Source organism: Nomascus leucogenys, chromosome 14 (genome assembly GCF_006542625.1).
Source record: "Nomascus leucogenys isolate Asia chromosome 14, Asia_NLE_v1, whole genome shotgun sequence".
NCBI lineage: Eukaryota > Metazoa > Chordata > Mammalia > Primates > Hylobatidae > Nomascus > Nomascus leucogenys.
In genome coordinates, this window is record NC_044394.1 from 51,831,638 (window position 1) to 51,842,983 (window position 11,346).

Below are 11,346 nucleotides of genomic sequence, written 5' to 3' on the forward strand. Positions count from 1 at the left end.
GTGACCAGTCCAGAATTGTGGAACAACATGCCTCCTGGTGCTGGAGTTTGCACTTGGAGCGCCCCCACCCTGTGGATCAACAATCCTCATGTCTAAAGCACGACCTTCCTTCAGCAAGGAGGACATGATCACATTCCACATTGAAGTGGAGACTTATTGCATCTGGGGACGGAATTCGCTCTGCTGAGCCCAGCAGCAGGGCCCTCTCAGTAGGCAGTCCATCCATGTTAATAAATGTCTCACCTACCAGACAGCTTCAATAAGGTGAACCGCGCAGGACGGGTCATGCTTGTCAGTTTAGTTTTACTGAGACATGGAGGGCCTGTCTGATGAGGCTCCGGGATTCAGCTGTTGTCCTGGAGGGAGGACAGACTGGCAGTTTCGTCTCCAAGACCTGGCCCCCTCCCTTCCCAGACACCCTCTTATTTCATTTCCATTTTCGAAGTCCAGGGACTGCTGGGGTCACATCGCCCTGCTTGTGTATGTGTTGTATGTGCATGTATCGCACTCGTATGTACAATTATGTACAATATATGCGAGCTTTGTTCTATGTTAAAAAAAAAAATGCTTCCATAGCAGCTATCTCAATTGCCGTCCCAATAGGTAAGCTGTGCAGGCATTATTTTCCCCACTTTGCAGGTGGGTATAACTGAGTCTTAGAAGGCACCTGGTTCCCTTGAGGTTACCCTGTAAAGGAGGAGTGCTTATCCTCAGCCACTAGGATTCCTAGTGGCTAATCCTCTGAGATGCTGTGTCCTCTGGTTGGATGTCATATCTCTTTGCATCAACTGCAAAGAAATTCACAGGACTCAGGAGTTTCCCAGGGATTCTCAGAGTGTCAAAATGTCACCAAAGGAGGTAAATGGCAAAACAGCCCAAGCTTGGGCATCCCCCTGTTCCACAGGAAGGAAATGGAAGGCAAAGCAGAACAGTCCAAGGTCAAATTTGACAACATGAGGGAATCCAGGAAGCATTTAGGCCAAGCCCTTCTCTTAACAAACGAACAATGTGAGCCTATATGGGGAGTGGGTGCCCAGAGTCAGAAGCCAGGGCAAGATGGAGACGTGGATCTGACCCCTGTGTTCCTGCTCCTGAACCGAAGAGGTTCTGATGGTCTGAAGGAGCTGCAGACACAGCTGTGTGTCTGTGCTGGTAATGAATCCCCTTCTGCTTCCTATTCCCTCTCCCCAGGAGCAGCTTCCCCCTTAAACTCAGCTGAGCCAGCAGGGCGAGCTCCTCCAGAGAGCCGGCTGTGTCAGTCTCCCCTTCCCACACCTGTGCCCCCTCTTCATCTCCGCCCCGGATTCTCAGAGGCTGCACCTGCCCCATAGGTCTCTCTTCTTCTCTGGGGCCCCTCCTTCTCTCTTTCGACTCTGTCAGGACATGAGTAATGGGCCCTCTCCTTCAAAGAAGAAACAAGATTGATGACAGAAAAAAAGGCCAGTGAAGATCTCCTGCTCCAGCATAAAACATGCTTGTTCCGTGTGGATTTATGAAGTGGTCACATCTCCCCTCCCAGATAAAGCTTGGCAGAGACTTGGCCACCCAGGGTCACATTTCCTCTGCAGCCAAGCGCAGAGGGAAGATTCTCCAAGGTGGGTGTGCAAACAGGACCACCAGTGGGGAGCAGAGGCCACTTTTCCAGACCAAGAGGAGTCTAGACTGTCGCTCACACATTCCCTGGTCGTCTGGGGCCGCCAGAATTCTGAGAGTGCTTCAGTGGGCTTAAGGTGAGGGCTGTCTTCTTTTTTGTTTTTTTGATTACCGGTCAAATCCTGCTCCAAGAAAATGGGATATTTCTTTTTTTTCATGTTGCTCTCCCTCTCTTCCTCCCTGCCTCCCTCCCTCCCTCCCTTCCTACCTCCCTCCCTCCCTCCCTCCCTCCCTTCCTACCTCCCTCCCTCCCTCCCTCCTCCTCCCTCCTCCCTCCTCCTCCCTCCCTCCCTCCCTTCCTGCCTCCCTCCCTCCCTTCCTGCCTCCTCCTCCCTCCCTTCCTGCCTCCCTCCCTCCCTCCCTCCCTTCCTGCCTCCCTCCCTCCCTCCCTTCCTGCCTCCCTCCCTCCCTCCCTTCCTGCCTCCCTCCCTCCCTCCCTGCCTCCCTCCCTCCCTCCCTGCCTCCCTCCCTCCCTCCCTCCCTCCTCCTCCCTCCTCCTCCTCCCTCCCTCCCTTCCTGCCTCCCTCCCTCCCTCCCTTCCTGCCTCCCTCCCTCCCTCCTCCTCCCTCCCTCCCTCTCCCTGCCTCCCTCCCTCCCTCCCTCCTGCCTCCCTCCCTCCCTTCCTGCCTCCTCCCTCCCTCCCTCCCTGCCTCCCTCCCTCCCTCCCTTCCTGCCTCCCTCCCTCCCTCCCTCCCTTCCTGCCTCCCTCCCTCCCTCCCTTCCTGCCTCCCTCCCTCCCTCCCTTCCTCCCTCCCCTCCCTCCCTTCCTGCTCCTCCCTCCTCCCTTCCTCCTCCCTCCTCCTTCCTGCCTCTCTCCTCCCTCCCTCCCTGCCTCTCTCCCTCCCTCCTTGCCTCTCTCCCTCCCTCTCTCCCTCCCTCCCTGCCTCTCTCCCTCCTCCCTGCCTCTCTCCCTTCCTCCCTGCTTCCCTCCCTCCCTCCCTCTCTCCCTCCCTCCCTTCCTTCCTTCCTTCCTTCCTTCCTTCCTTCCTTCCTTCCTTCCTTCCTTCCCCAGACTTCAGTGCAGTGACATGCCTGGCTAAGTTTAAAAAAATGTTTTTGTATGTGTGTGTGGAGATGTTGCCCCAACTGGTCTCAAACTCCTGGGCTCAAGCAGTCCTCCCACCCCGGCCTCCCAAAAGTGCTGAGATTACAGACATCAGCCACCCTATCTGGCTAAAATGGGATATTTCTGCCCAATGAGGACATGTGTTCTCCTTCTGGATTTTTTGCCTGTGTGATTACCTCTACCTGAAGATACTGTTGACAGATAAGGTATAGGATGCTCAGGTGCATTCAAATTTCAAATAAACGACCATTTTTTCTTTAGTAAAAGTATATTCCAAATACTATGTAGGACATGCTCATACTAAGAAAAAAAAAACAAACAGTATTCCTTTTAGCTAAATTGTGCAGCCTGACCTGAAGAATCATTTTGCTTGTATGTGTTTGTTCTTTGTTCTAATGGTGAGTTTAAAAGCACTTTGAAGGAATAAATTCCTGAAAGTCTGGAAGATGAGGGCCTCCTTTTTCTATTTCCTTTCTTGCTACTTGCCTTGGGCCCTGCTTGCCCTTGGCCATGCTTGACTCTTGGCCAGTGAATTGGAGAGGCAAAAGGCAGGAGATTTGTAGAACAGTGGTTCTCAACTGGGGACAGTTTTGCCCTCGGGACATGTGGCAATGTCTAGAGACATTTTTGGTTGTCATTACTGGGGGTGGGGGTTGCTACTAGCATCTAGCGGATGAAGCTAGAGATGCTTCTGAATACCCTACAATGCATGCACACGCACGCACACACACAAATTACCTAGCCTCAAATATAAATAATGCTGCAGGTGGGAATCCCTGGAGTAAAGGAAGAAAATGCATGTTTAAAATAAAGGGCCTGAGGCTCAACTACAAACCCACCGTGTGAAAGTTCTCCCAACTCGGCTGGGCGAGGTGGCTCACGCCTGTAATCCCAGCACTTTGGGAGGCCGAGGAGGGCGGATCACCTGAGGTCAGGAGTTCGAGACCAGCCTGACCAACATAGTGAAGCCCCATCTCTATTAAAAATACAAAATTAGGCAGGTGTGGTGGTGCATGTCCGTAGTCCCAGCTATGCGGGAGGCTGAGGCAGGAGAATCACTTGAACCTAGGAGGCAGAGGTTGAGCTGAGATTGCGCCACTGCACTCCAGCCCCGGCAAGAGCAAAACTCCGTCTCAAGACAAACAACAACAACAACAAAAAAAAACACCAAAAAAACAAAAAAACTCAACAAAACCCAAGTCATCAGGAATTGGCACAGACAGCTTGGAAACTGCAGTCTAGCCGCCTCCTCCACCCAGAGCCCTGAGGCCCTGTAAGACCTTCCCTTCAATTTCCCCTTGAAGGCTGCCCCTGAGGTTAATTTTAACCATCTTTCATGCAGACAACAATGTTGGGGGATGGGCAGTCTCCGAGTGGTGCTTAGGCCCTCTTTTCCATCCTCTTGTCCTTCCCTGCCACCAGCCTTCCCTGACAAGTCTCTGCGATAATGGTGGCAACAGCTTTCTAAGGCGCCCAGGTGTGTCCTTTCTGCCCTGGTGGAGGCTGAAGAAGAGATGCCTCTTTGCTTGCTGTCCAGTGGGGAATGTGAAAGCACTGAAGAGGCAACAACTATCAAGACCCACCTCTTCCCCCATATCCTTTCTTCCACTGGCAGCCAGGGTCTCCCGAAAGGAGACTGGCAGAATCAGTATTCATTCCTGGGTTCTTAACAGCAGGAGAAATAGACTGAAGTTTACCCCAACAAAGGAGAATTAAATGCTCATCTTCAGCAAACTACATCAGCTCTCCATACCCTAGAGTTCAGGGAGGTTTGCAAGCTCAGCTCTTCTGCATGCCCCTTTGTCCTTGTATTTTCTCCTATGTACTCCTCAGCGGAGATGGCAGCGAGCTGAGCCTCCCACTCAGCGGTCTGCCGAGGATGGAGGTATTGAAAACGCCCTGATCAGCTTTTCCAAGAGCCCTCCGTGTGGTGTGGGAGAGCAAAATCCAGTCCTTTCTTTGGACTGAAAAACAAACCATCAAAACAAGACAAAGGCAAAAATAAGCAACAAAAAGGCGGGAGGCTTTTCCTTCTTAAGTAAAATCCTGGGACAAGTACCTTTGAACTTGTTTTTTGAACTAGAAGGGGTAAACAAAGTTCAAGTCTTACAATTTAGATTTTGTTTCCCACAGTCTCTCACATTTTTATCTATGGCTGGAGAAGGAAAATAGTTTATTTTATGGGACCTGTGATTTTCCCTCCACCAAGTGACATGAGCCAGTGGCCGCCTGTCGGGTTGCAGTAGAGAAACTCCTCTTAGCAGCCCTGGCTCGTCTCCTCCCTCCCCTGCTCTTTTACTGTCTGCCCCTCACTTTGGCTCCCCAACTCCCCGCCCCACCCTTTCCAAAAGATTTATAGAGCCAAGTGGCTTGAGAACAAATAAGCAGACTTCAGGCTGCTGTATTCTGCATACTAATGACAAGATACTGCTTCTGTACCTAGGGGCAAAGCCAGGTCAGGCCAGTTTAACCATAAACTTTATTTATGGGCTTATAACTTTGCAGCTGCAGTAGCTCTGCCCAATCTTCTGAGATCTGCCTCTCTCTATAGATTCATACATATCTTTTAAACAAATTTGGTGGGGGTTGGGGAAGAGCGTGCTGGTAGCTCTCTCTTTATGATCTCCTGAGTAATTCTAGTAAGACGTTTAAGCCAAAGGGAAAAAAGGGGTCAGAGAAGGAAATAGTAATAGTAATGGTAGTAGCAGTAGAAGTCATCGAGTAGTAGTAATTCTTCCTCCCAAGGAAAAATAAAGCAATAATAATAATAATAATAATACTTCCCCCTAAGGCAGGCATTTATTCTATCTAGTACTTCTGAGTTTTCTACAAGTTAATCTTTAGAACCACCAATCTTGAATCTTGAATCACAAAATGAATTGCCTGCTTCAAAATGGCTCAAGACCCTTCCTTCCTGCCAAGGATCTTCTACATTTGAGCATCTTTAATTTATCAGTGAACTGGTCTCTCCAGTCCAGATAGTGTGAAGCTCAGAGCTCAGCACCTGCTCACCTTGCCTCCTTCAATCCTCACGGTGCCCCTCCTTCATTCTGGTTGTATGTTATAACCATGTTTGTGTAAGTCCGTGCTCTGGTGTAAGTCCATCCAGGATTGTAAGTTCAATGCCGTGAAAATGGATTGATCTTGCTTGGCCTCTGTGTCATGCACTTAGCTCAAAGACAGAGGTGGTGTAGATAGCTTCAGTCATTCAATAAAGATGTATTGGTCACCTGCTATGGGCCAAGCACTGTGCTTGGTGTCAGGACACCAGAGTGAACAAGATACAATAATCTCCCGTCTGGAATGAGTTTGAAGGATGTAGGCAAGTCCATTCCCACCGCTGAGAATGCATGTTAGAGCATGCATTGGAATGCTTGTGGCAACTGGCCCATCATAAGTAAACCATGCCAGATCTTTTCCAAGGTGAACAGCATTGGATGGGTGATTGGAGATCAGCCTTAGTATCATGGGGACTTGGGTCATAATCTCTGCCCATCTGTGGAATAGTTAATCCATTTAACCTTTCTGCACTTCAGCCTGCCCTTCAGAAAGGATATAAGACATTAGTGGGTGAAGAGAGGGAAGAGTTTGTGAACACCTGTGACCTTCAACAAAAGTTTGAAAAAACAAGGTCACCATTATTGATTGCCGCTTTTCTCTGGTTCACTTGTGGGCTGTGCCACTACTGGGGTCAGAAATTGAATGAGGACATTCTTTGAAACTTGCTCAGGGCAAAGTGTTCCCCTCTGGGGAAGGAGTCCAGCCAAGTGGTCATGAGATGCCAGAGTCATCTTCTCTGACTCTTAGGAACCCACTCTTTCTATTCTACATGGATAGAGAGGAAGGATTAGGGCACAAGAACCTTGGGAACATGACAATAGCAAAGGAACTGTAGGCTGGTGGACAGGCCTTGTCTTGCCAGCTTTTGTGACCTTGGACAAATCACCTTACCTCTCTGAGTCTTGATATACAAGTCTTTGAAATGGGTATAATAATAATTCGTGTCCTAGGTACCTTGCATGGTGGAGATATTTGTGAGGTCTATATAAACTACTACAAAAATGCTACAAATAATTAGTAAAGTGCTCAGAAATGTTAGTTTTTTTAAATGGCTACTTGAACAGCAGAAATCAGATACTGATGAGGATTTGTTATATAAATGAAAGGCATGAATAATTGAAGGGTTTGAAGGCTCCACAGCTTTTTAATCACACTCAACCAATGCCGGTGTATATAAATCTATATAGTAATGATCATTTGTCTCGTTGCAGTTTTTAATGGGTTCATTGACTTTCCTTGTAGGGCAGGGGTATGCGAGTTCCCAGGAGACCATAAGGTTCCTGTGGGCAGGAAGTAGGTCTGTCCCTTTGCTGATGTCCCTGTAACACCTGCTGCAGAGGGCTGTGTTCTCAGCTGAAGTCACTCCCCTCGCTGACCAACTGATTGACTGACACACTAAGGCTAGGGATAGACATTCACAGACATGGAAAGATGTTTTCTAGTCTTGTAACATCTGTGATACTCCTTTGACATCCCTGGAGGTGGGCATCTATACATGCTGACTGAATGAAAGCCAGGAGCTATACAGCATCTTGTGCTATTTGCTGGTGCTTGATGCAGCTGGAAGGTGTGATGTAGAGCAAGATTCTTCTTCCCCAGGACAGTTAGCATTCGTGTTGCTACTTCAAGGAGATCTTGAGGAAGTCACTTTGCTATCTGATTTGGTAGTTTGCAGAACTATAAAACAGGAATGTTAAAGGCCACCTTGCAGCTGTTGTGTGGATTGGTGTATTCTATAAAGACACTCGCACAGTGCCTGGAACATGATAGTGGTTAATATTATTTCCATATCGCTTTAGTACTGGTGCAGACATGACTCAAGACTACATTCGCTAAGTGTGAAAATGAGTGCGTGGTGTTATCTGACAGCTTTTTTGACAGGAAGGACCTTCCTTCCCATACATCTGCTGCTAGCCACATGGCCCATGCGTCTGTGCCGGTTGTCCCCAGTTCTGTTTCCATAGCTCCTGAGGATGTTACTTCTGCACTTCAGCAGACCCCAGAGTAACTGTTTTTTTCTCTCATACATAATTATTATTTTTTTTTGAGACGGAGTCTCACCCTGTCGCCCAGGCTGGAGTACAGCAGTGCAATCTCAGCTCGCTGCAACCTCCTCCTCCTGGATTCAGGCGATTCTCGTGCCTCAGCCTCCCAAGTAGCTGGGATTACAGGCGTGAGCCATCGTGCCCAACCCCATAATTCATTTCTTATTTCATCTATCAAATATTTATTAAAAACTTCCTATGTTCCAGGTGCTATGATGGACATTGAGATACTTCTAGGCCAATAGCACTGAGCTTAGAACATAAACACAACGTAAAACAAACAAACAAAAAACCTACTTCTAAATTCAGCCAATGAAATCCGGATAATAAGGAAGGTTACTATTGATTCCCCACCCACTTCTTCAAAAGAACAGTTTCTAACACATTGCTGAGGCTCCAGATGTTCTTATTCCTGTTTTAGAGGATGTTTTATTTTCCAAAGCCCGTGAGGAGAAGGAGATCGTAGAAAACAGGATCACAGAAAAGATGCTCTGCAATTTGAACTCTCAATTAGGGGTCATCAGGCTTTTTCTGTAAAGGCCCAGATAGACAGTAAGTATTTTAGGCTTTGTGAATAACATGGTTTCTGTTGCAACTAGTCGAGTCTGACGTTACAGCATGAAGGCAACCACAGATAATATGAAAAAAATGAGCATGACTGTGAACCAATAAAACTTTATTTACAAAACCAGGAAAACTACAAAATTCTGATTAAAAATACAAAAATGTAATAAGTGGAGAGATATTCCATGTCCATGGACTGGAAGACTTGATATTGTTTAGATGTCATTTCTTCCCAACTTGTTCTGTACACTCACCACAATCCCAGTCAAAATCCCAGGCAGCTATTTTATAGAGAATGACAAACTGATTCTAAGGCTTATATGAAAAGGCCAAGGTAACATAATACTGAAGAAGAATAACAACAACATTGCAGGACTCACGCTACCAGATATCTCACACTAAGGCTATACTAATCAAGACAGAGCGATATTGGTGAAAGAACAGACAAATAGATCAATGGAACAGAATAGAAAGCCCAGAAAAAGACCGACACAAATACAGTCAGTTGATCACTGACAAAGGAGCAAAGGCAATTCAATGGAGAAAGGATAATCTTTTCAACATAAGATACTGGAGCAATTAGATAGCCATATGGAAAAAAAAACTAGACACAAATCTTACACTTTATACAAAAACGAACTAAAAATGGACATAAGCCTAAACATAAAATGAAAAACTATAATATTTCTTGAAGAAAACGTAACCGAAAATCTACATAACCTTGGGTTTGTGACAAGTTCTTATAACACCAATAGCACAATTGATGAAAGAAAAAACTGATGTCAGACTTTATTAAAATGGAAAACTCCTGCTATGTAAAAGACAATCACATAAAAATGAAAAGACAAGCCACAGACTGGGAGAAAATGTTCACAAGAAACATATCCAAAAAAGACATGTATCCAAAATACACAATCTACAAGCAACTCAGTTTAAAAATGGGAAAAATTTATGAACAGACCCTCACCAAAGAGGATACACAGATGGCAAACAGCATAAGAAAAGATAATATCATTTTTCATTAGGGAATTGCAAATTAAAACAATGAAATACCTGTTAAAATGACTAAAATTCAAAAACTAACAATACCAGCTTTTGTCAAGGATACAGAGCAACAGGGACTCTCATTCATTACTGGTGGGAATGCAAAATGGTACAACTTTGGAAGACAATTTGACAGTTTCTTATAAAACTAGTCTTGTCCTACAGTCAAGCAATCACACTCCTAGATATTTGCCCAACTGGTTTGAAACACATGTCCACTCAAAAATCTGCATGTGAACTGAGCATGGTGGCTCACACCTGTAATTCCAGAAATTTGGGAGGCTGAGGTGGGTGGATCACTTGAGGTCAGGAGTTCAAGACCAGCCTGGCCAACATGACGAAACCCTGTCTCTACTAAAAATACAAAAAAATTTAGCCGGGCATGGTGGCACATGCCTGTAATCCCAGATACTCGGGAGGCTGAGGCATGAGAATCACTTGAACCCAGGAAGCAGACATTTTGGTGAGCCAGGATCGTTCCACTCTACTCCAGCCTAGGTGACAGAGTGAAAATCTGTCTTAAAAAACAAACAAACTGCATCTGAATAGCAGTTTTATTCATAATTGTCAAAAGCAGGAAGTAACCAAGACATCCTTCAATAGGTACATGACTAAGAAAACTGTGGTACATTTATACAACAGAATATTATTCAGCAATAAAAGAAATGAGGCATCAAGCCATTGAAAGACATAGATCAATCTTAAATGTATATCGCTAAGTGAAAGAAGTAAGTCTGAGAAAGCTACATGGGGTAAGATTCTAATTATATGACACACTGGAAAAGGCAAAATATAGGTCTCGTTGCTCTGTCAGTTAAGAGAACCTAGAGTTGGTAAAGAGATTGGTGGTTGCCAGGGGTTCGGAGAAGAGAGAAGGATGAATAGGTAAAACGCAGGGATTTCTTTAGGGCAGTGAAATGATTCTGCATAATATTGTAATGGTGAGTATAAGATATTAGGCATTCATTAGAACCCATAGAACTTTACAGCAGAAAAGGTGCACCTTAATGGCTACAATGTTTTAAAAATATTATTTAAGAGTTTGAGGGACCCCAGGGTGGAATGCAGATGTGACAGAAGGATGTAGAAGTCTTACAAATGTATGAAAGAACATCAGTGAATGAGGTCAGGGAATAAGGTACTGACCTAAGTAACTTTGAAAGTGAGTGAAGTCTGTAAGACTGAAAGAAAAAGGAGCTGTAGGCCTGGCGCGGTGGCTCACGCCTGTCATCCTAGCACTTTGGGAGGCCAAGGCGGGCAGATCACTTGAGGTCAGGAGTTTGAGACCAGCCTGGCCAACATGGTGAAACCCTGTCTCTAATAAAAATACAAAAATTAGCTAGGCGTGGTGGTGCACACCTGTAATCCCAGCTAGTCGGGAGGCTGAGGCAGGAGAATCACTTGAACCTGGGAGGCAGAAGTTGCAGTGAGTGGAGATCACACCACTGCACTCCAGCCTGGGCGACAGAGCAAGACTCCATCAAAAATAATAATAATTATTATTATAGTAATAGAGAAAAAGGAGCTGTATACAAGCACTGTATTGGCATTTCTACCCACCCCCCAACACAATTTTTTGTGGGGAAGATAAGGGTTAGCAATTCTGAAACCATCATACATAAAGGCCAGAATTGGACAGTTCAGTAAATGGATCGAAGATTGTGGGAGCCAGGTTTTTCATTGCTAGAATGGGAGCTCACAGATAAGCAAGGGGAGGAGATGGGAATGATCCATGTGCTAATGGATTCGAGTTGGAGATGTAACTACAAACCCAGACTTAGCTTAACATAGATGATTACATGTAGAAATATTCATTGATCTGTGTATATATACAGGTTAGCACATGCATATATGTCTCCTTGCTCTGTCAGTTGGAAGAACCTAGAAGCACTAACACTCCAGTAACAATGAGAA